Source organism: Protopterus annectens, chromosome 10.part0 (assembly GCF_019279795.1).
Source record: "Protopterus annectens isolate FY-2018-M chromosome 10.part0, PAN1.0, whole genome shotgun sequence".
Lineage (NCBI taxonomy): Eukaryota > Metazoa > Chordata > Ceratodontiformes > Protopteridae > Protopterus > Protopterus annectens.
In genome coordinates, this window is record NC_056744.1 from 856988665 (window position 1) to 857015046 (window position 26382).

General features: G+C 45.1%; 1 protein-coding gene across 1 annotated transcript in view; it reads left to right on the top strand.

Annotated features, from left to right (window-relative positions):
• The window catches only part of LOC122814215 (probable ATP-dependent DNA helicase HFM1), an 880891-nt gene that overhangs the window by 614562 nt on the left and 239947 nt on the right, over positions 1-26382 (top strand). The gene's annotated exons all lie outside the window — the stretch shown is intronic.

Here is a 26382-nt window from a genome sequence, read left to right on the forward strand (position 1 = left end):
TTCTTTCCCGTCTTTCCTGACCTAAAGTAGTCCAAATACAGGCTTTGCTATATTCTGGACTTTTGGAAAGTTCCTGTGTTGCCCATTTCCTTTCTTGGATAAAGGGAGGCTTCTTTGTTCACCAGTGGCAGTGGGGAGCTTAGAGCAGCCTATCTATCCCTGGAGGAGTGTTCCCACCACAAGAATCTGGTAGTGTATTGGCCATTTTGGGCGAATTTCTAGCTCTTTCAAGTCTCCCTGTATAAAACCCGCTTTGGCGCGGCGTTGCGCAATTTTGCGCATAGCGCAGCATTGGGCAGCTTCGCTTAATTGGGTTTAAACCATTCTTGGCTCCACAAAGTCTGCTCTTCACTTTTTCCCTTAGAACTGATCTAGTTCTCATAATAAACAACCTATTCCTACTCTAAAGCCTGGCACTTGCTCACTAAAGCAATTATATAAGTCAGCACTAAAAAATTAAAAGCACTACACCCTCACAAACTCCTCTTGAGTACCTTGTTCCCCATTAGCCCTTTTTTCAATTATAAAGGAATTCCCAATACTATTCTAGCATGTCCAAAGGTCAGTTGTCAATCTCCTCTCCGGTCCAGCTGGTGAATCTGGGAATCTTGAGGCAATGTTACAACTGCCTCATGTGCACAGACAACCCTTTCCTCCTCCCAACAAATTCCAACACATGTGAGAGATGCAACCATATAGCCAAACTGGAGGCTAAGGTCTCTCAACTCAGTACTGGCGTAACCAGTCAGGAGGAGAAGGAAACCACACTCACTACAATTCCAGTCTCACATAGACCTACCACGACAGCAAACCAAACACATAAACACACAAAAACATACTCGGAGGCTCTAAATAAAAATCTGCCTAAGCAGCAGAGACCTCCAAAGCAGACACCCAAGCAACCACTACCCCAAAACAAAACACGTGAAACACATAGCTCACAAAGCCAGTGTGCCGAACAATCACAGTCCTTAAGGCTAAACAACACACCTGATACACTTGTAATAGGTGACTCTATCATCAGGCACACTGACGTCCCGCTCACCAGGCTGAACAAGGAGAAGGTCACGGTGAGCTGCTTGTCGAGCGCTAGGATCCGCCACATAACACAAGCACTCAGGTCACTCCAAGGCAAGTACAAATATGACTCAGTCATTGTCCATGCTGGTGTGAATGACCTGAGACGTACCTCCCTGGACTACATGAAAAGAGACATAGAGGAGCTCTCTGAGCATGTAGACCAGGCCGGTATGACCCTAACCTTGAGTAGCATCTTACCCTCACCAAGAATGATGCCACAATATGAAGACAAGATGATCAGTTTCAACAATTGGCTTAAGTACTGGTGTCATTCAAAGGGGATCCAATGCCTGTCAGCCTGGGATGACATGCTCGACAAGCCACGATGCTTCGCTAGGGATGGCTTGCACCTGTCACCCCTGGGCTTTTGGATATTGGCAAAGGCTCTTGCCACCCCCATAGTGCCTTTTTTAGGCAAGGCTCAAAAGACAAACCCACCTCCATAGGTATCACAAGGGATAAGAAACTAAGAGTAATGCTACTCAACGCCATAAGTCTAAACCTCAAGATGCACACACTCAAAACTCTCCTTAGCATGGAGAACATTGATATCTGTGCAGTAACAGAAACCTGGTTCAAGGCTCCCGAGAGCACCCCAGCACTACCAGGTTATACCTCATACCATGCTTTTTGGTCCCAAAACTTGGACCGAACCACAAAAGGAGGGGGAGTATCAATATTTGTCAAAGATACCCACACCTCCAGGTTGGTGGCACAGCACGAAGCATCAGAGACTATCCATGTGCAACTAACAGTGGGTAAAACTGCCTTCCAGTTTATAGCCTGCTACAGACCACACTCCCAAACTCAGGAACCCCACTCGGCCTTCCTGAGAACACTGGAAAATATGAAGGTCTCTCCAAACACCATTATATTGGGCGACTTCAACTACCCAAACATAGACTGGGAGCATTACTCTAGCTCCAACACCCTAGCCCAAAGGTTTCTAGAATTTATAAACTCAAATCCTATGGAACAACTTGTTACCACTCCCACAAGAAGGGAAAACATACTGGACCTGATCATCACCAACATGGGGGCTGTATGCTCCAGACTAGAAGTGTATCCCTCACTGGTAAGATCAGACCATAAACTAATCTCACTGGATATTCACATCCCGACCCCACCCCCTGCCCAGAAAACCACATTGAAAAACTTCTCTAAAGCAAATTTCACACTCCTCAAAACCGAGGTGGAATCCTTCAAAGCCCCCGGGCCTGTGGAAAATACGGCCCAGACCGCAGAATCCTTTATAAACGCATTCTATGAACACCTTCAGGAATACATGGATCATGCAATCCCAAATAAAACCAAGACCCATTCCTCCAAAGGCAGGCGTCCTATCTGGTGGACCCCAGCCATAAACAAACTATACAATAGAAGGAGGAACCTACTACATGATAGAGCAAAATCCCAAAACAGGAAGGCATCTCTGATCAGTATTAGCAAAAAACTACGGGCACTCATAAAATCGTCTAAGGCCAGCTTTGAGAGAAAAATTGCAGAGGACACTAAGGATAATCACAAGGCTTTCTTTAGTTATGTTAGGAACCTGGGTGGGAATTCCCAGATATGCTCAGAATTAGTCCAAAATGACGAAAAATACACTGAACCCACAGACATTGCCAACATCCTAGCTGACAGGTTCAGCGCAAACTTCTCCCCCCCTCCCCACCAAAAGGGCAAATATCTATCCCAGCAGAGTGCTGCCCCCCTGACATCTCAGATGCTCAGGTAAGAGCCGCCCTCTCCAAAACAAAAAACACAGCATCAATGGGACCAGACGGTGTCCCGGGTGCATCCTACATGAACTCCAAGAAGAGCTAAACCCAAACATAAAACTACTGTTCAATCTCAGCCTTACTACAGGATATGTACCCAAAGAGTGGTGTACAGCAACAGTGGTCCCTCTCCACAAAGGTGGTGCCTCAACGGATCCTGGAAACTATTGCCCCATAAGCCTGACTAGCTTGGTCTGCAAAGCTATGGAAAGGATCATCATGGACCTCATAAATAAAGATATTGGGGACCTACAGACACTGGATCCTACCCAGTTCGGCTTTGTTAAGGGCAGATCCTGCCTCTTAAACCTGGTCAATTTCTTTGAAACAGTCACCAAGGCCATTGACGAAGGGAAGGTGGTCCACACAGCCTACCTGGACCTCGCAAAAGCCTACGATACAATACCCCACTCGGGCGTTATAGATAAGCTCACCAGCTTAAATATAAACCCCTATGTCACTAGATGGGTTGCAAAGTGGCTCAACAACAGAACCCACATGGTTAGAATTGCTGGAGCCATGTCAGACTCTAAACCAGTTACAAGTGGCATCCCACAAGACTCAGTCCTGGGACCTCTGTTGTTCGGTATATATTTCTCGGAGGTACAGGCCAACACGGAAGGACTGTGGCTGACCAAGTTCGCAGATGACTGCAAACTAGGCACCATAATCGACTCTCCAGCTGACACAAGCATCCTACAAAAGGGCCTCATAGAAACAGACAACTGGTGCCAGAGCCATGGCCTCAAGCTAAATGCCAAAAAGTGTATAGTCATCCCCTCTGGCAAAAAAAAGTGCCCACAAATTACCACATAGGTGGTAATCCATTAAGCATGGAAGAAGTAATTAGGGACCTGGGGACCCAAGTTGATAGCAATCTCTCATTTGAAAACCACGTGGCCAAAGTGGTTAGAAAAACATTTTATATAGCCCACCTAATCATGAAGGGATTCACATCTAGATCAGGAGAGGTCATCGTGCCTCTTCACTCATCCCTCATCAGGCCCATAATTGAGTACAATGCCCCTTTTGGGATGTTCCTTACCAGACACCTGCAGCAACTGGAAAGACCCCAAAAGTACCTCACCAAGAGGATCAAAGGGCTCAAACGGATGCCATATGCTGCCCGGTTAAAGAAACTCCAGCTCTACTCAGTGGCATACTGCATGCTCAGAGGTGATCTGTGCCTCACGTATAAAGCCATGTCCAACCCAGAATTAATGGACATGCTGCACCTCAGAAAATCCAAATCCCATTGAGCTACGAGCTCAAGAGACTTGAACCTCAGCACTGAAATAAATAGGACATGCTGGAGGGACAGATTCATAACCCAGAGGCTCCCTTCACTCTGGAATAAAACCCCAGTCCAGGTTAGGCAGAGTCCCTCATCGACTCTCTTCAAGAGGAATCTTGATGAGTGGATGGGAGATCATAGGTTTACCCCGGGTATCACTTCTGTGTCACTGTTAGACAGAGGCACAGTATACTAACCTTGAAAAAGGGCATAGCAAAATTAATTTAAAATGGGTGGCGAAAGCCAAACACACTCTGGCTAGGTTTATAAATGCCCTAGGGCAGATAGCCTAGTATGAACCTATGAACCTATGAATAGTATGCACGAGTCTCTTAATTAAGTGCCCCCCACCCCCCAACTGGGATTAAACTGCAAAAAACAAAGTCTATTTTGGTCCACTGACGATGGCTATTTTTTAACTAAATAAAACCTCCAAGAAGCAAGAACCTGACACCGTACAACATTTTTGTTGTAATTGGTGAATAACACCTTAGTTTTTGTAAAGATATAAGGCTTAGTGTTAAAATGTGTGTTAGTTCTCTGCCCCATGATTCCAGCCAATTGCCACTAGATGACACCATAATACCTTGAATTAGCCTTACACACACGCACACACACACGCACACACACACACACACACACACACACACACACACACACACACACACACACACACACACACACACAGTCTTCCAGTCACAAGCATTCACTATTTAAATTAGTAAATTTCTGCTTTTTACTTTCAGCATTCTCTCTATACTAATTACAACCCTCTCTATAACTGCACAACAACCATGTTTGTGTGCTTACAGTTATACTTATTTAAAGCATTCCAGAGCTACTTAGATTAATCTTTTATTAGATACTAATATCTTAATATTATTACTCACCTTAAACTGATAGTTTTTCAGCTCTTGTCCCTGCGGGGGCCAGCCCAATCCATTTGCTGCACTCACTCCACTCACCACCCTGCCCCCATCCCCACCCACCCCACATAACGTTAACCTTATACCTAACCTGACCCCTTCCACACCTCTCTTCCACCTATCCCATAACCCCCCTAATTATTCCTGCAGTCATACCATACCTCCTAAATACTCTAACTCACCACCCATTCTAAATAGGGGCGTAAAGTGCTCATCCCGTAAACTCTAGCTATCCTGCTCATATTTATTTATTTATTTATTTTAGTTTGATTACCAGGAAAGTCCACTGGGCCAAGAAGAGTGTGTTTTCAGTGTAGGCCTTGGGAGAAAATTCTGTTATCACACTGCACTCAACCACCATCATGTCCATCACTACTATTACTATGATATCACTTCTCTCACACTGTCTCTCCTAACAATAATCGCAACTATCCAGACACCCAACTTACCTCCTTTACCCACCTGTACAACCACCACACATAAACCACATTTATGAAGTTACTCAGACATCCATCTTAGCTTATTCACAGTTAATATCTCTGCACTATCCAAAGTCAAAAGTCTACCTCTCCAAAGACACTCCCATTATCACACCACCAGCAGCAACTATACCATTCTTAGGAAAAAAACTGATAAGTATAACCCACATAATTTGCCAAAGCATTATATCCCAGCATGGTGATATACAACTCAGTCATAGTCCATGTGGGTGTAAATGACCTGAGACATACTTCTCTAGACTATAAGAAGAGAGACATCATGGATATTTCAGAATATGTGTCCCAGGCTGGTATGAGCCTAACGCTGAGCAGCATTTTACCTTCTCCAAGGATAATGCCACAGTATGAACAAAAGATGACTAACTTTAAGAATTAGCTAGTTTCTGCTGTCATTCTAAGGGGGTGCAATATTTGTCAGCATGGAAGGTAATGGTCAACAGACCACCCTGCTTTGTCAAGGATGATCTACATCTTTCTCTTCTAGGCTTTTGAATATTAGCTAAAACATTGTCCTCCCTCATAGTGTCTTTTTTAGGCAATGCCAAACTGAAAGTACTACCAACATAATAAATCAAAATCAAGAAAATCTAAAGGTGTTACTGTTCAGTGCTAGGAGACTAAACAAAAAACTGCACTCCTTAGAAGCTCTCTTCACCCTAGAGAATGCGGACGTCTGTCAAGTCACTGAGACATGGTTTAAAGCCACGAACAGCACACTGATAGTGCAATGTTATAATATCTTCCACACGTTTAGACCAGCTACTGCACAAACAGGGGCTAAAGGTGGAAGTGTCTTGATTTACATCAGAAATAAATATACCTCAAAGCTGGTCAAACAGGACAATGAACGTGAGCTTCTCCACATTGAAATCACCATAGGCAAAATCCAATACCATTTTCTTGCAAGCTATAGGTCCCCCGCTATGACTCAGGAAACCCATACCATGTATTTAAACTTATTGGAAACACTCACCATCCAACCCAATACCATATTCATGAGCAACTTTAATTACCCCACTGTTAACTGGGAATCATATATGACACCAAATGTACAGGCACAGAGATTTCTTGATTTTACAAACACAAACTCCCTGGACCAGAATATCAATACGCCAACTAGGGGTGCAATCATACTGGATTTGACCCTCACTATTATGGGAGAGTGCCGCACATCCTCTAGTGTAATGTCTTCTCTGGTAAGGTCAGACCCCAAAATGGTCTCCTTTGAAGTAAAACCTGAAACCCCAGGTAATCCTGAAATATTCAGGAACTACTCTAAGGCTAACTTCCTACTATTAAGTGATAGCCTGGCCAACTTTCAAGGCCCCATAAACCATGAGAACACTACTGCCTATGCAGAACTGTTCACAGAAACCCTATACAAGCATGTTAAAATCTGTACCTACCAGGAAGAAGGACAGAACTAACTCAAAAAATAAGCCACCCTGGTGGAATCACAATAGCAATAGGCTGTATAACAGGGGGGAAGAAAATCATGGCAAAAATTAAGAGGTGCAGCACCCAACAAGATAAAAGCACTCTTATAAAACTAAACAAACAATTCAGAGGACAAATAAAGTCTACCAAAGTCAAATTCAAGGTAAATTTGGCTTCTCAGGAAAGGACAACCACAAGGGATTCTTTAGCTATGTCCACAACATCAGAGGCAATACACAATCGTGTTCATATCTCATTGTAAATGGAACTACCTATACTTAGCCAGAAGATATAGCAAACCTACTGGGTGGCAAATTTAGCTCCAACTTTACCCCTCTCTCCCCCTTACCTTCCCTCAAGAAATACCATCAACTATAATGCCCCTTGTTACCACTAGGGAACAGGTCCTTAATGCTCTCTCTAAGGCCAAGAGTACTGCAGGAGTGGGCCCAGACAATATCCCATGATGTCTTCTAAATAGCATGAAACATAATCTGTCAGGCACTCAGTAATTGCTATTTAACTATAGCCTCCAGACAGGCTCTATGCCTCATGAATGGAGAACAGCAACAGTCATCCATCTGCACAAAGGTGGGCCATCTACAGACCCTGGAAACTACAGAGCCATAAGTCTCTTTAGTATCATATATAAAGCAAGGAGAGAATTAGAATGGAAATGATCAGTAATGACATAGGAAACCTCCAGACACTGGACCCACCCAACCCAGTGTGGTTTCATCAGGGGCAGGTCATGTCTGCTGAACCTGGTGGACTTCTTTGAGAAGATCACCAAAGCAATGGATGAAGGCAAAATGTTCACACTGTCTACCTTGACCTGGCCAAGGTATTTGACACACACTGCCTACCTTGACCTGGCCAACCCAGGCATTGTTGAAAAACTTAAGAGGTTAGGTACAAATCCTTATGTCACTCAATGGATAGCCAGCTAGCTCACAGACAGGACCCAGGAAGTTAGAATTGGGGAGTCTACCTCTACAAAGAGGCCAGTCACAAGCAGCATCCCTCAAGGATTGGTCCTGAGACTGCTCCTTTTTGGCATTTACTTCTCTGAAGTCAAGGCCAATGTCAATGGCCTCTGGCTGACTAAATTTGTTGATGGCTGCAAATTAGGAGCTGTCATAGAATCACCCTCCGAGACAAGCATTCTCCAGGAAGGGCAGACACAGACAAAAAACTGGTGTCAGAGCCACAGAATAAAACTGAATGCCAAGAAATGTATAATAGTGTCCTTTGGGAAGTCATCCACCACTGATAACTATCATATTGACAACATACACCTAAGAGTTGACCCAGTAGTCAGGGTCTTGGGGATACACATAGACAGTAATCTAGCCTTTGACCATCATGGGTCTACAGTAGTGAGGAAATCATTCTATGTTGTGTAACTTGTAAACAGAGGTATGGCATCTAGTTCAAAGGAAGTCATTGTTCCACTGTTTTTGGCATTCATCAGAACTGTCATTGAGTATAATGTCTCCTTTGGTATATCAGGCATATCCAATAATTCGTACGTCCACAGAGGATCTGAAGTAGGAGATTCATTTGTCTGCAACCTCTGGGTTATGGATCCGATATTGGATCCAAACCGGCATGGTTTACCAGCTATGGATCCAAGCTCTCAGCTCCTCCCCTCACCCATAATGCCCTGCTCTACCCTCATGACCTCAGATCTCGTTTGCTGCGCATGGTGACCAGATTGTGTTTTTCCAGCTCTCCAGCTTTAGTGTTTAAAGTATTCAATTTTGAAAGTTTTTGGTTAATTTTGTGTGAAAGTGTAGGTTTCCCTCTTGTATTACGGAGGAGGACAAAGTGCTGCACTCCACCCGCATGGCCACTCTTAGATCAGTTACCAATACCTCTATGCGGCTACTCTCCCATGCTACGGAAGGCGCCGCTAGAGCCGCAGGGGCAGGTCTAGTCACTAGATGTCAGGCCTGGCTCCGTCATTGCGATTTCTCAGAGCCCTTCAAAGCGTCATTTGCGAACGCCCCCTTTGATGGTTCTGCCCTCTTTGGCAAAACCGTTCGTGACACTTTGACCCAGAGCGAGAAGGACGGGAAGACGCTGTCTGCCGTCGGAATCCGCTTCTCTGCACCCCAGAGGCCCTATTCTAGGAACCAAAAGGGTCAGAAGAAGATGTGGTTCCGGAAGTCGCAGCAATCCCAGCCTGCTCCGGACAACCTGTCCTTCCGTGGCAGAGGAGGACAGGGAGGACGCCGCCCTAGAGGCAGAGGGGCTCCCAGGAACTTCGGGTCCAAAGAACCCTTCTCTGAACGGCCCGCACAGCAACCCTGAGAGGTTGCCCGGCTGCTCCACTCTGGAGGCAGTCGGGGGACGTTTTTCGGAGCACCTAGCGGCATGGGAGTCCATAACATCAGACCGCTGGGTTCTCCAGATCATATCCAGAGGATACCGCATCCCATTTTGTCACTTACCAAAATTGAAGTCCCTCCCAGACGTTCCACCCGGTCAACGGGAGGCCGCTTTGGCAGAAATTGGCCATCTGCTAAAGAAAAGAGCCATCCAGCCCGTCCCCCAGACCAGATCGGATCAGGGTTCTACTCCAGGTTCTTTTTAGTGCCAAAAAAGACGGGGGATCTAAGACCAATTTTAGACCTTTCTCTCTTGAACCTGGTAGTTCCCAAGGAGAAGTTCCGAATGGTCACTCTGCAATCTATTCTCCCCCTTCTGGGAGAAAATCACTGGATGTGCTCCATAGACCTCAAGGATGCGTACTACCATATTCTAATGGACAAGCGCTCCAGGAGGTTTCTTCGCTTCCGGCTGGGAGCCAGTCACTACCAGTTCCGGGTCCTTCCCTTTGGTCTCACCACAGCCCCCAGGGTGTTCACCAAAGTATTAGCAGTGGTAGCGGCCCACCTGAGGCTTCAGGGGGTGCAGGTCTTTCCCTACCTGGACGACTGGCTCCTTACCGCCCCAACAAGGCATCTACTACTATTGGCGCGAGACTCCTTTCTCCATCTTGCTCCCAGTCTGGGCATCACTATAAATACAAAAAAATCCAACCTAGCACCCACACAGTTCATAGATTTTATAGGGGCCAGTTTAGACACAAGGAGTTTAAAAGCCTTCCTCACTGTGGACAGAGTTCAAAATCTGCAGCTCCAGGTGCGGGCCATTCTCCACTCAAGTTCAGTTCCGGCGGAGTTGGTCCTGAGGGCTCTAGGGTCCATGGCGTCTGCTATAGCACTTCTTCCTCTCGCCAGGCTCAATATGTGCATCCTCCAGTGGACTCTCTTAGTACAGTGGTCGTACCTTGCTCTTCCTATGCATCATCCCATTGCGATCAGCAAGGCTTGCAAGCGGTCCCTCCTGTGGTGGCTTCACTCTCCAGATCTCCACAGAGGCCGCCCATTTTGTGCTTCTCCCCCTCTCACCACGGTGACCACGGACGCCTCCCGCCTCGGGTGGGGGGGGCATTTTGCAGGCCGGACCGTCCAAGGCACATGGAACGATTCAGAGACCTTACTGCATATCAACGTTCTAGAGATGAAAGCGGTGCTCTTAGCGTTGCTAGCACTTCAGGACTTTCTTCCCTTGGGAACAATTGCGATTCAATTGGACAACATGTCGGTTGTCTGGTATATCAACAAGCAAGGAGGAACCAGGTCTTACCCTCTTTGTCGAGAAGCCATGAGAGTTTGGGAATGGGCAATCTCCACCAACCGCTTTCTCATAGCAACGCACATTCCGGGTCGGTCCAACATCCTGGCGGACAAGCTCAGTCGCACCATTCTGACCCCTTACGAGTGGTCTCTCAATACTCAAGTAGCAGAACGCATATTCGCACGGTGGGGAACTCCTTCTTGCGATCTTTTTGCCTCTCCCTCAAACACCAAGTGCGACAGTTTTTTCGCTCTGATACCTCCTCCAGGAGGTTCCCCAAGAGATGCTCTGGTGCATGCTTGGCCACCCGGTCTTCTGTATGCTTATCCCCCTTGCCTCTGATGCTCCAAGTTCTTCAGAAAGCCTCTCGGGTGGGGTGCAGAATGATTCTCATTGCTCCATTTTGGCCTTGACAGATCTGGTTCCCCTTCCTAAGGTCTCACTCGGTGAATCCCCCTTGGATTCTAGATCCCATTCCGGATCTGATATCTCATCCATCCCGCCTATCTCCTCCGAACCTGGACAACCTGAAGCTGACCGCTTGGCTGCTCCAGTTCCACTCTTGATCAGGACTCCCGGTATTTCGTCCCCTGTTAAGGCGATCCTGGTGGCAGCTCATAAACCGTCCACTAGGAAAGTCTACCGTAGCAAGTGGAAACGGTTTTCTTTGTGGGCAGAGCGGCAAGGCCTGAACCCCTTCACAGTTCCTCTCCCTTTAGTGCTTGATTTCTTAACCACTCTTTTTAATGATGGTGCCAGCAGTTCCACGGTCAAAGTACAACTTGCGGCAATTTCACATTATCACATTGGTCATGACTCCAATCCACTCATGTTGGCCAAGTTGTGTAAAATTTTCCTTAAAGGTACTTTCCTTCTCAGGCCCCCTGTAAAACAAGCGGTTCCTCCCTGGGACCTTTCCTTAGTTCTCCAGGCCTTGACAGCCCCCCCCTTCGAACTGGCGGCTACGGTAGATCTCAAATTCTTGTCGTTCAAGACTGCCTTCTTAGTAGCCTTTACTTCGGCCAAGAGAGTTTCAGAGCTCCAAGCATTATCAGCTAAACCTCCTTACTTGGTCTTTCATCCGGACCGTGTTTACCTCAGGACCAACCCGTCCTTTCTTCCTAAAGTAGCTTCTGAAGCAAACATTAATCAATCCATTAACCTCCCTGTTTTCTTTCCTAAATATGAAAACAAAGGTGAATATAAGCTTCACTCCTTAGATGTTCACAGGCAACTTAGATTTTATCTAAACAGGATGGCTGGTCATAGGCAATCCGACCAGTTGTTCATTTCCTTTGCTAAATTTAATTTGGGCAAGCCAATTTCTAAAGTCTCTCTGTCTCGCTGGATTTCACAATGTATCTTATTGGCTTATCAAGCTTCAGGAAGGCCCGCACCGGAGGGTGTACACGCTCATTCAACCCGGTCAGTCTTTACCTCGGCAGCCTTTAAGGCTAGGATTCCTCTAGATGATATTTGTGCAGCAGCCACGTGGGCTTCATCTCATACTTTTATTTCCCACTACAAGTTGGATCTTGCATCTAGGGGTAGAGCATCATTTGGCTCCGCGGTGCTCCGGAATATCCTTCCATGATGGCCGCCCAAGATTCAGGTAGCTGGGGACTCTGTCCCATAGGTTGCAGACAAATGAATCTCCTACTTCAGATTTAGAAGTTATGTACTCACCATAACGTTCCATCTGAGTAGGTGTATTCATTTGTCTGCAACCATCCCGCCCTCCTATCCCCCTGGCCTTTCAGTTTCCTGCATATGGTGTGTTACCCTTTTCAGGGTGTTCTTGCTGTTGGCAAACTCGATCTGAGGTCATGAGGGTAGAGCAGGGCATTATGGGTGAGGGGAGGAGCTGAGAGCTTGGATCCATAGCTGGTAAACCATGCCGGTTCGGATCCGATATCGGATCCATAACCCACAGGTTGCAGACAAATGAATACACCTACTCAGATGGAACGTTATGGTGAGTACATAACTTCTAATTCTTCACTAAAAGAATACATGGCATAAGTAATGTCCTATGCAGACCACCTGAAGGCTCTATCCCTGTATTCTGTCTCCTACAGGCTGTTGAGAGGACATCTATGCCTGGCATATAAGACATTGTCAGACCCAGCTCTGATGGGCCTGCAGCATATCCACAAAACAAACCTTACAAGAATTATCCATTCTAAAGACTTAAACCTTGCGTGTGATATAGATAGGACATGCTGGAGAGACATGTATTTATCCTAAAGATTACCCTTTTACTGGAACAGTCTCCCCATCCATGTGATGCATAGTTACGCCCTAACCCAATTCAAGATTAACTTGGACAGTTGGTGGGGGACAGGAAATTCATTGCTGGTGTGACACCTAATGGACACAGGCAGCCTGAAATGATTTAGCCTGTAATGGTTTATCTCCCAGGCCCCTGTTTGTAAATGTTTCACCTCCCCAAACCCCTGCTTACGCTTATCAAGGGTACTAGAACTTGTCACAGATTTGGGATGCCTGACTGGGCTTAAAAAGGCCCTTGTGGTCGTTATGCTAGTAAACACCTATGAACCTATTAATATGGTCTGTAAGGGTACAAAAATACTGTTGTGTTTGCATGTTCTGAGAAGTAACCTCGGAGCATGAGCAGAGGTGTGCTGACGTTCTGTGATTTTATGTTACTGTGTCAACGTCAACATCAATGTAATGTCAAATCAACCTTTCCCACTAATTCAATATATATATATGTATATATATATATATATATATATATATATATATATATGTTTATTTATTTATTGACGTTTGATCACAGGGAAAGTCCGACTGGGTGGAAGGCCATTTTTAGAGGAGGCCAAGGGAGAAAAGCTCTAAATTATTACAAAAAAAGTAAGAAAAATAAATATACAATCTTCAAAAATAAAAATAAAACAGCTGCAGTTTAAATAATTATAAAAATTTAGACACTCCCCGGGATTCATGAAGGTTGCGCCATGCGCTGGAGTAGCGTCAGAGATCTAGTGCAAAATATGGCCGTCGAGCGATTCAGGTAACAGCTGTTTCCATGTGCAATACCAGTGTACGCCAGAGCTGCGCAGCTCACAGCGCTTGAATGCTAATTACCTCATGTACAGCAGTGAAGCATGCAAATGAAGGTATATACCGATTCATGAAGTGGTGCAGGTGTAGCGTAAGCATGCAGAAATGTAAACCAAAAAAAAACGGTTTACATTTTTTCAAACAGAACATCGGAGCCATGAAAGTGGACCAAACTTACGTATTACAATGTTAATATATGCCAATGGCTAAATATACAGCCAACGGCATAAAAAAACACGCACAACACATAAAAAAATAAAATTTAATGTCATGGCAACACTAACGCAAAGTACAACTGCAGTGCATGGGGGTGCAAACGGGAACACAAGGAAAATATATTTAGATGTCATAAAACTGCAATCTAACACAAATCATGATTTCGCCATAATAGTAAATGGTATGCATGCTACACCACAACCAAGGCGCAAGGGTTGCTAAGGGTCTGTGACAGTGTTCCGCGCGGTAACTAGGAATTAGTAGTCAATGCCATGCAAATGAGTCAAGTAATACTGAATCGCAAACATCCCGCCAGTGTAAGGATGTACCACACGGTGCAGCGGTACAACACCGAGGAGTGGCCTGGAGGTAAACATGACATCATGAGATCTGTGTGCCACCGTAGCTGTAAGCACATTGGAGCACTGGTAATCTGGGTTGCCTGTTGCTAAGCAAAGCTGCAGGATAGAGGTGTGTACCTAGCCATAGCTATGCTTAGCTGAGAGCACACAAGGTGACCGAAAGTGCATGTGAACGTGCATGAAAACGCACTCAAAAGCCAGAAATCGGGCACGCACGGCGCACAACTTAGGTGAAACAGGAAGGTTACGGGAAGACAATAAGGAAATGCTGCAGCATGGTAATTGGAGTACAAATGAGTAATTAACACCTAGAAACTCACAGTGAGCCATAGACAACAGCTAACAAGGCTGCTAGCAGCTACCTGCAGAACAGGAAAGGGGAGGTGCCATTCAGCAAAGAAAAGAGAACTGTCACAGCAGAACAAAGCAAACTTGCTGTAGATCAGCTACATAACTCATTTCCCAACACAACCCTGGGTTGTGGAAGCACAAAACAAGAAAGGTGGCAGCTGGATGCATGCCTGACAATGGGAGGTGAATCTGGTTGAAAATAGAAGTAAAGGACAATAGATGAATCATGGCAGACAAGCGTAAGTCAACACCAAAGGCCCCACAATAGCAGTAGCTGCTGTAAAACTAATAATTAAGATTCCCTGCAGCTGGAATACCACAGACACACCCAATTACACCAGCATCATCCAATGCACAATAGTATAAGTTGTGAAAGCCCCCCACACACTTGTGTATTCCTAGACACTCTGCACCATTGGTGTATACAGACAGGGAACTTTTAACATGTATATGTTAGGGGCTGCCATAGCTTTGATTCACCAGCATGTGTTGGAGACTGATGGTGGTGTGGAGGATGATGCTGACAACCATCTCAGACACTGGAGGAGGAGACGAGTGTTCAGACCCAGGGTAACCTACCAGGGGCTACATGATCTGAAGATAGTAGAGCATTACAGGGTGGACAGGGACATCATACAGCAACTTGTTGAGCTGTGCCGGCCACCCCTCAGAGTCAGAAGTAACAGAGGGGAACCCATCCCAGTGGACACGAAGGTATATGTAAGCTTGAGAATACTAGCCACAGGTACCTTACAAAGGCCAACTGGGGATATCATGGGAATCTCACAGGCATCAGCATCCAGGGTACTCCACCAGTTCCTGGATGCCATGTTACCAGATGCCAATGAGCACATACAATTCCCCCTAATGCAGGAGGAGTTGGCCAGCAATATGCATCTCTTCCACTGTGTGGCGGACTACCTGGAGGTACTGGGTGCAATAGACTGCACGCACATACACATCAAGTCACCACCCGGTGAGCAGGGTAGGTGCTACATAAATCGCAAGAGATTCCCCTCCATCAACTGCCAGGTCGTGTGCAATGCCAAGGGCATTATCATGGATGTGTGTGCTAGCAGTCCTGGAAGCTTTCACGACTCCCACATCTGGCATGCCTCACAGCTGTATCAGGTATTTGCCAGGGAGGACATTCCATATGGCTACCTGGTGAGGGATGCTGGCTATGCACTGAAACCGTGGATGATGACACCCATCAGAAATGCACACACAGCCATGCAAGAATGCAATAATGAGGCACACGCAGAAACCAGAATCATCATAGAGCGCGTGATTGGGATGCTGAAATCACAGTTCCATTGCTTGGACATATCTGGTGGAGCCTTGCAGTACTCTCCAGGAACGTGTGCCCACATCTTTATAGTATGTGCCATGCTACACAATATGATCCTGCGGAAACAGCTGCAGCAGGGACAGAATGGTGAGGGCCCTCACAGCCCACCACCATTGCCAAGGGACCCACAGGCACAGGGGGGCTCAGACCACGAACACCCTGTGCTAGCCCCAGTAGGCAGATGGAGGGGTGCCCAGTATGCCCATGCCTTGGCAAAGAGGGAACGTGTAACACACACACACACACACACTGACAGTGTAGGCACTCATGGACTGACACCCTTCTCCACCTGCACACACAGCAAACATGGATGGCACACACACATGACCACCTGTAAATTGTCATGTATAGGTGGTCTACTATGTGCATCCTACATTGGCAGCCCTCAACTATTGTACACACAAACGCCATTGGCACAAGGTAAGTCAATACCTGAACAGTATATTAAGCTATCAGCATGTGTCCATACTGTATGTACAGGTTCATAGATACATAGGTAGGTACATGACCAACCGCTGAGGCCAGTCATAAGTATATTCAAAACGTATCTGCTGTCGCCACCCCATCGATCAACTAACTGTCCCTCTGTGGAGCAGAGCCACTTGCGGGATCCCTGGGGTATAGCTACTGTTCACCACCCACTCTGCAAGGATTCCCCGGAGTGTTAGTGAGGGGTTTTGTATAATGTAATCAGGGATGTGTTTACAAATAATGTGGAGTATCCCTGACAGGAATCTTCACAGATGTGTACATGTTACATAGTATACTTTAAACACAGCTTGCATATATAGGTAGTTCTCCACAGAATAATAAACATGTGGAACACACAACCGCTGAAATGTGCATTCATCACCCTTGCACTACCAGTGCCTGCTCTGAGAGGTAAGATATCACTGCCAGGATTAGAACACGCAAGCATGTACACATTCATCACAATAACATACCACTAAGCTACCTGAGATGTACCAATGGCAGTCATGTATACTGACAGGATAAAACACAAAAGGTAGGAATGTGTTGAAATAGGACAAACCGGCATGTACACAATGAAAGGTGTATGTTATATATATATATATATATATATATATATATATATATATATATATATATATATATATATATATATATATATATATATATATATATATATATATATATATATATATATATATATATAGAGAGAGAGAGAGAGAGAGAGAGATATGTCGATATGTCTATATATGGGGATATACATATATATGTAGATATATAGATAGGTTAACAACATCTACATAACCATGGAGGTACATATAAATGGGATACCTACCACATACCAACTGCTTTACATACCGACGCATGTAATCCCGAGGCTTAAGGTCCGAAAGAACACAGTACCGAAACACCAGATGCGCGAGGTGTAATCTCACGATGTTAATGGACAGTTAGTCAATGCTTCTGGTGTTGCAGTTTGGGTAGGTTACTGTGTGTACGTGTGTTTCTTAGGGCTGTAGTGTGTGTAAGTGTGTGTTCTGTATGTGGTGTGTGTTGTTGGGGGACTGTAATGTGTGGTTGTGGGTTAGCTTTGTGCATTTGTTTGCGCGACCTAGGATGTAGAATATTAAAGTAGTGGGTGGTGTGTGGGGTGCAGACACCTACATGGGGTGTGTAGAGGACTTGGCCACCTGCTCATACGTAGTGTAGGATGGTTTGTTTGGATGTGTTGGGTAGCAGTGTGTCTGTGTGTGCATGTGTGTGTTCCATGTTCGTGTTACCTTTGCGAGTTACTGTTGATGTCGGTAATGTGGGGTATGGGAGTCTGTTCCCGGGACTGTGTGCGTTGGAACACTGTGGTTTCAGAATTCCGTAGGTCTCCCGTATACAGCAGTTGAAGTGTTCACATATGTGTATAACATAGACCATAGCAATCACACATTCCGCCACTACCAACCTTTATGAACAAAGGATATGGAGAGTTTATGCCTATACACCATTACAAATATGTGCTATGAACATGAGCCAGTGATAGTGTTACCACCTGTTCCACTTTGCGAGGGACACCCCCTCTTTGGGCAGTTGTATCCTGACCAAATATATTAAACGTGGCAAATGTCCTGGGATTGTAGGACATAATTATGTCCCATATATACTGTAATAGTTGCATACAATAGTTATTTCTGTATCTTAAGTACTTACATGGTACAGGAAACAGGATAGGCTACTAAACTGCTACAAGAATAAGCTTATAATTAGGCAAGAAAGGAAAGTTCTATCCCTTGGACTGCTCGTAGGTTTGTGTTGGCCTGTAAAATCCGATGTGTGTCCCGAAAAGGACCCACTATGGACATATGAAAAGGTGGCAACCCTAGCCAAAGAGGGTCAGTCACCAACACAACTACAATGACTGCAAATACCTATGACAGAAATACACAGCTATCATGTAGAAACACATTATTACATTCAGATGTATTACCGAAGGGATTCAAGGACTAACATCACCTGCATGCTATACAGGAACCACATAACATTGCCTTAATGAATCAGCCTGCAAATACCATTGTAGTAGTCCACAAAAGGATAGGTGCTCAAATAGGGAAGGAACCCTCACGCACATAGTGATTATGTATAAAAGCAGTTCCTACACACATGCATTTGCTATGCACACCCACCAACATCACCCCCACACCCAGACATATTACAATACAAACTGTAATAACGTCACAAATCATTCACCCACTGTATGACATCTCCAGAAGCCTTAACATACCTTGTCAGAGTCACACTAACATGGCCCTAAGTGAAATAGCAGCTGTTATACAATGGCACAGCTGCTGATGTAGTAGGGTTTGTTTTCACTAATCCCATTTCAGAGGGTTGTGCGTACACCGGGATGTGTTAGCAATTAGTGAGTAACAGCACAGTATGCTACACTTGTACACCAAATCAAGGATGTCTGGTGAGCACACTGTACACCACATAACAGTTCATGCATAGCCATACGGCCTTGAGCTGGCCAAACATCCTTGCCAGACTTAAACATCTGCAGAATTATCAGGTACAAGCAAACCCTGCATAAGTAGCACTGTTCTGAAATATAACAGCTGTACTCACATGTAGAACTAAATCATCTAGCCATTACACACAGTCCACAGGAGTCATGGAGCTAATATATCTCTGTGTGTCTCCATATAGCTGTTGAAATATATCGCAATAACACATCTAGGCCGTCTCCCTCGAAAGTAAGGCAAATGGACAACCCCTAAAAGGAGTATTCACTTATACACCACTGTTGCCATGGTATCGGCTAATGGAGTAGCTGCACAGCTGATGTGCATCCATTTAACTACTTTGGAATAGCAATTGGTGGACAGGATACCACATGTTACCAATATGTAACTAGAAAAGGATGTGTCATCACACATTCAAACCATCCGTATATACCAGCGGAACATTACATATAACATTGAAACACAAAGCGAAAAGGATTGAATCAACTGTTAACGATGCATCGGGTACTAATAAGGTATGTAGAACAGTCAGTATGTCTGTGTATGTAGTACTATTCTGTAGTATTTAAAGTGCACGCAATCCATATAGTGGAAACAGTTATCTTGTAGTGATGTATTGTTGAGCATAGTCACGCTTGTAGTATTTGTGTGTACTGCTGTAGGTCACAAGGCAAACACCACATACACCACAAGGAATGCTATATAAGGGCTTTGAACAGAAATACTCCTCACCAGCCGACATCAGTGGCAGGGTTGGTCCAACAAGTATGTGCTATAACAGGGGATAGTATATGTTGATATATTGTAACTGTAGCCATATGTATGGGTGTAATACAGAGAATAACATGTGGAAGGTTGGGCCAATGTGCAATTATGTTTTGCATTGTGGGATATTGTGCCAATAACTGTGTAATGTACAGTATTGTAGGCAGATATGCATTATAAGCTACATAGCATTACTGTAATGGTAGGCAAACATTAGTTATGTCAATCGGCATTTACAATACACAATAACAGGATACATATGTCTTTTAGTGAGCCGACAGTTTATCAGCATGATAGCAAAGGAAAATGGAAGAGCTGTTTAACTATCTATGCACATAAGACATGTAATATGTGCAAAGGTAGGTACTAGGCTGTCTTACCAAGGGTATCTGTAAGCCTAGCTAGCGTGTGTTGTCTTTCGCCACCCCTATAGGTTGGTTCCCTGTACCTCTGAACGGTAGAGCCAATAGTTCCCTGTGCCTCTGTCCAGCAGAGCCACTGCAGTGATCCCCAGGTACATGTCTGTCTCCCATCCACACGGCAATGTTTCCCTTGAAGAGTACTCATGAGAGGCCCTGCCTGATTTACATTGGAATCATGTTCCAAAGCATAGGGAGTGTCCGGGTCAGGAATCTATCCGTTCAGCATGTCCTACTCATCGTTGTGGTTTGGTGTATATCCCTAGAGCATGTGGCTCTCAGGGGCTTCTGTTTAGGTGGAGCATATCCAGCAATACAGGGTTGGACATGGGCCTTGTATGTCAAGCAGAGATCACCTTTGAATATGCGGTATGCAACTGAGTACAGCTGGAGTTTCGTAAGTTGGGCTGCATAGGTCATCTGTTTGAGGTCAGTAATCCTCTTGGTGTGGTACTGGTGTAGTCTTCCAAGCTGTTGCAGTTGTCTTGTAATGGGGTGTTGTATCCTTTAATGGGTCTGATATGACATGTGTAGAGTCACAATGGCCCTTCTGATCTGGATGCAAACCCATTATAGATTAGGGGGGCCATGTAGAAGGATATTCTAACCACCTTGTCATTATGGGTATCGAAGGAGAGATTGCTATCTACTGGTGTTTCCGGATCCCATAATACCTTTTTTGTATGTAGGGGACTAGCACCTATGTGGTAGTCCGCGGGTAATTAGTTATATCCAAAGGGGATGACTATGCACTTTTAGGCATTTAGCTTGATGCCATGATATTAACACCAGGTATCCATCTCAGTGTGACCCTTCTAGAGGGTGTCTGTAACAGCTAGGGAAACAATTATGTTCCCTAGTTTGCAGTCGTCTACAAACCTTTTCAGCCAAAGCCCTCCTGTGCTTGTCTGTATGTCAGAGAAGTATATATCAAACATAAGGGGTCCTAGGACTGAGCCCTGAGTGCAGCAGTTGTAACTAGTATACACTTGGACCTAGGGTATGCAACTCCTACTGTGTGTGTTCTGTCCGTGAGCCACTTTGCAAACCATCACATGACATAGGGGTTAATGTTCAGGCGGATGGGTACGTTGATAATACCAGAAGGAGAAATGGTGTTGAAAGCCTATGAGAGATCTAGGTAGGCTTTGTGGACTTCCTTACCCTCATCTAATGCCTTGGTAACTGTCTCTAAGAAGCCCACCAGGTTTAGGAGGCATGGTCCGGCCTTAACAATACCAAACAAAGAAGGGTCAAAGGTTGGGAGGTACCCAATGTCTCTGACAGTGATCCATGATGTGCACCATAGCCTTGCAGACCAGGCTAGTCAGGCCTATAGGGAAATAGGTCCCGTGGTCCATTGTGGTGCCACCTTTGTGGAGTTGGATAACTGTTGCTGTGCGCCATTCAGGGGGCACTATGCCCAATGTGAGGCTATTATTGAACATGGTGTGTAGGTGAGGAGACAGTACGATCTGAAGTTTGTGTAAAACGCAGCATGGGATGTTGTCCAGGCCCATGGATGCTGTGATATTGCCTTCAGAGTGTGCAGTTTTGAGAGAGATCTGCCAAGATGTTGCCAATATCCATTGTTTCTGTAATGCTTGTGCCTTTGTGCTGTAACTCAGAGCAGATCTGATTGTTGACATCGAGGCTCTGTGGTTGTTGTTGATAAGTTTTCATAGCTAGCTTTGGAGGATTGTATAAGGGATCTCACCTTCTTACTGAGGCTTGCCAGGGATCTCCTCCACGCATGGTATTGTACTCTCATTTCCAACAGTGTCTTCCTCCTGTAGTACAATATATTTATGACAGGGGACCAACAGATTGGTTTAGTTAATTATGAGTATAGCGTCCTGTTTCTGTTTGGGATAGCACAAGCCATGCACTCCTGTAAGTGCTTATAGAGTGCATTTATGTAGGATTCAGCAGTTGTAACAGTACTGTCCATCTGCATGTGTGTCATGATGTCCACCACGTCTGCCTTAAGAAGCATGTAGACATATTATATTGTGGTTCGCTTAATGGGGGATAGGTGCGGGATGCGGATATCAATGGTGTTCAGCACATGGTCTGATCGCACCAACGAGGAGTTGGCTTCACGTGTGAAGCACCAGTCACTCATGTTGGTAATGACTAGGTCTAGGATACTGTTGCCTCTGGTGGGTGTGTGGATATGTTGTCAGGGCATTGGTGTTTATGAATTCCAGAAACCATTGAGCTAATGTGTTGGTACACCAGTATTTTTCCCAGTTAATGGTGGGGTAGATACAGTGAGGCTTATGTGATGAGTGTGGTGTTGTGCGACTCTATATCTTCTCCACATGACAGTCAGGCTCAGGCTTGGTTGGAGAGACCTTTACCTCCAGTTTGGCTAGATGAGTGCATCTCTCACAGGTTGTAGTGTTGGGTGGTAGGTGGAGATGCTTGTCTGTGTACATGAGGCAATGTGTACATTGCCTCAAGATGTCCAGATTCATCAGATAGACAGGTGAGAACACTGGCAGTTGACTCTTGGACATGCCTGAATATAGGACTACATTCACCTAGATAAGTGAGGAAAGTGAGTACAACAGCTACATTACTCTACGCAAGTGAGAAAAGTATGTACAAAACCTGTTCATCCTTACCTGTAGATGATGTGGAAGATTGAATGCTATAGTAATCATTAGCTTACTTACTGTTTACAAGTCCTGAACAAGTGCTTAGCATGAATAAGCAATCCAGGTAGGGTTTTGGATAATATAAAAACACGTCCCCCTCCTCCCAACAAGTACACAAGCATATATCCAAGTACACCACAGGGCCCCTATACTCACAACTATGCAGGTACAAGCTGCACTCAGTCTGCATGTGACCTGCCCACATCACAGGTTGTATCATACACATATGGCAAATCAAGATGCTCTCCACGTACACATCATGTAAAACATAGTTCCATGTCAGGATGTGTACACACTGAATGGTGCACACCAACAGGTATCACAACCCAACAAAGGGGGAGACACCACTGATAATGGGAAGTACTGCACTACTACCCTGCTGAGTATGGTCTGGAAGGCCATGAACCTTGATCACTTAAGTGATGTCAGCAGTACAGATGTAGATGACAGTATGGTTGATGTCACACTGCATATCATAATCTTGCCAGGTCATAGGACATCATCACCCATACTGTGTACCATCTACACTCGGTATACTAGATGTACAGTCCTATGTCACAGGAGTGTTTAGCAACATGACTGCTGGCAGAAACAACACTACAGAAGGTGTCTGAATAATACGTGATCATCACACCAGTGACAGCTACAGTATGTCAGGGTTAATGAATTTTATTCCCCCTCATTGTAATCCATACCTCACAGACAAACAGAAGGCATCATCTTATTGAAGTATGCAAATGACTATGACCTAGGAGCAATAGCTGACTTGCATTGTCACCCCTCTGTTAATAACCCTGTACCCATGAACTACCACCTAGGTAGCGGTCATCATAATGGACACTTGTTTGTGAGGGATGCAGCTGGGCAGTTGTCTTTCCTGTGACAGCTACATCACCACACCTGTCAGGGAGTCATATGTGGCAATCCTAATAATAATAGGGTGCCATTCATGAATATAGAGATCATTGTCCAGCCATACAGACCACCCAAGTGACCCATATCAGATCACATATTTCCTTTAAGGGGTATTGGCCATGTGCAGATGGGCTACACCAGCCTTCCCATTCCCCATTTCCACTATGTAGGATGATGCATACCCTGAATAAATCCATGTCCAACCCAGTGATGTCGGACATGCTACACAAACTCATCCTGATCTCGAACACATACTTCATGGACATCCACCTACCACATGCTGGACAGATCCTTGTCCCATATACTTGACATAGTCCTGCCATACTATGCATTCCTGTCTGTCAGAGCTGCACATCGTTCCCCTCTCAGACATGGTGTGATGACCGCATGGTAATGCATGGTATATGTATCATTAACCCTGTGGATCACTAATGTGGCACTGCTCCACCTGGCCCCACAGACCCATCTGTCGGGTACTGCCAGGTAACCTTTCATCCTAGATACATACATGGCCCATGGCATATAGCCCACTAGTTGACTTTGACTGTACATGCCATAGTTGATATCCATCCCTGCAAATACCATCTGGCTAGCCAGTGTCCCATGTGTATCACATGTGCAACACAGGTGATACATTGCAGGATGTTGAATCGCTGTACAGTGCCGTGTAGATGTACATGGCAGAACACATACATGTAAAACCTTATGTGAGCATGCCTGCAGGGTCACAGGTCATGTCTGTTAAGGCAGTGTAAGTCCTTATATGTGACATATACACTGCATCAAGGTCGACTGCATTAATGTGGACACATCCAGCCATGTGCTGATAGGTAGGAACACCAGTACAGGCAAACAGACATGCCCACATCAAGACAGCAACCACATGGAGTATGAGCAATGTAATCAGGTGACACACACACACATATATGGTAATAATATCCACTCAACATTGAGTGTCACATGTGTGTGACACAAACACGTCAGTGTCATGTAGGTTTGCAAATACAACTATTTAAACTGAAGTAATGCAATACACATGTATGTTCAACTGTAGCTCTGCATGTCTCTAAAGTACTGTGACCTGTCTCCATCATTATGTCTGCCAGGTATGCCACGTGCAAGGCTTCCCCCTTTTACACGCTTGGAGGATGAGGCCCTCATCCCATACCTACTCGATAATCATGACATCCTGTTCAGCCATGTACCACAGGCTGCACAGCAGCAGGATGCCCTGTAGATGGAACTTTGCAGGAGGGTTAATGATGTGGGTGGCCACAACCGCACATGCCAGCAAGTGCGCAAACATTGTACAGACCTCATTAGACAGGCGAAACAGCGTGCAAATGCAATCGCCAGGGAACAAGGTGCAACAGCTGGTGGACCACCAACCCAGCCCCCACTCACACGTACCAAGGAGCTACTGGCCAACCTGGGGACACCTGCAGAACCACATCCAAAAGCCTTAGCTGATATTGTGGAGGTGGGTGTCTCTCAACCACTGAGCCTGCAGTTGCCTGGTAAGTCAGTACTGCACCTATAACAACTATATTCCATATAGCTGCATGTGTCACTGTAAAATATGTAATGTAACATCATATGTAAGGCATGTATACACACATGCCGCATACTATAGTATGCTACTCTGTGTATGCACATATGTGCATACACCATAGTATAGTCTAATGTGCTGGTGTATGTGTTATGCACATTGCTCCCTGTAGCCTTTATATAGGGGTGGTTTATGCTCATACTGCTGTGTTACTCCTATTTAGGTATCTCTGGCATTCTGTGGCGACAGCAGCCCGTTTCAGGTGAGCAATGTTATAATTTATCAGGAACCGTAATGCACAAATCTATCTGCCATGTGGTCATTCACAACATGTGCACATAATGTATGGTCCTGTCACAATATACAGGTCGGACTTGCAATGCATCACAATAACTATCCATGTGCCACACTTGCAAACTATGTGAATCATCTCACCTACATGAATCCTCACAAACTTTATTGCCAGATGCATTGACAGCTGTGCATACAATATTGGAGGTGCTGTTCACTTTAGGAACGTACAACAGATCTGATCTACACATGTGGTGGAATACAAATAGTACTACACACGTGGGCTGGAGTATGGCCAGCACACAGGTTTCACCGGTGTGGATCATAGCCCTGCTATGAATGTCACACAATGTGATGTGCTATCCTGGCATGTCCATGACATCTATTGGCCTGGCTGCTACACTGCCTATCTAACCTGAAAACATATCCCACATACCACCCTTTATCTGCATAACCCTGTTGTCAGTGGAGCATATATGCCATATGGGACAACACAGACATGGGAAATAGATGCCCATCACTATAATTTGGACAACACATGTACACACATGGCCATGGAGGATGGCCAGAGACATGGAGCAACACACACACACACTAGAAGTGTTGTGCTTGTGTGTACACCCTGTCGTACAATGGCTACACATGGTTCGGCCATGACCTTTATATAATGGTCATAATGTAGATGTGGAATGCTAGACATCCTACAGGCCTGTGCACATCTTGTGTAGGCATAACATCAATCCACTACATAGGATGTGTTGAA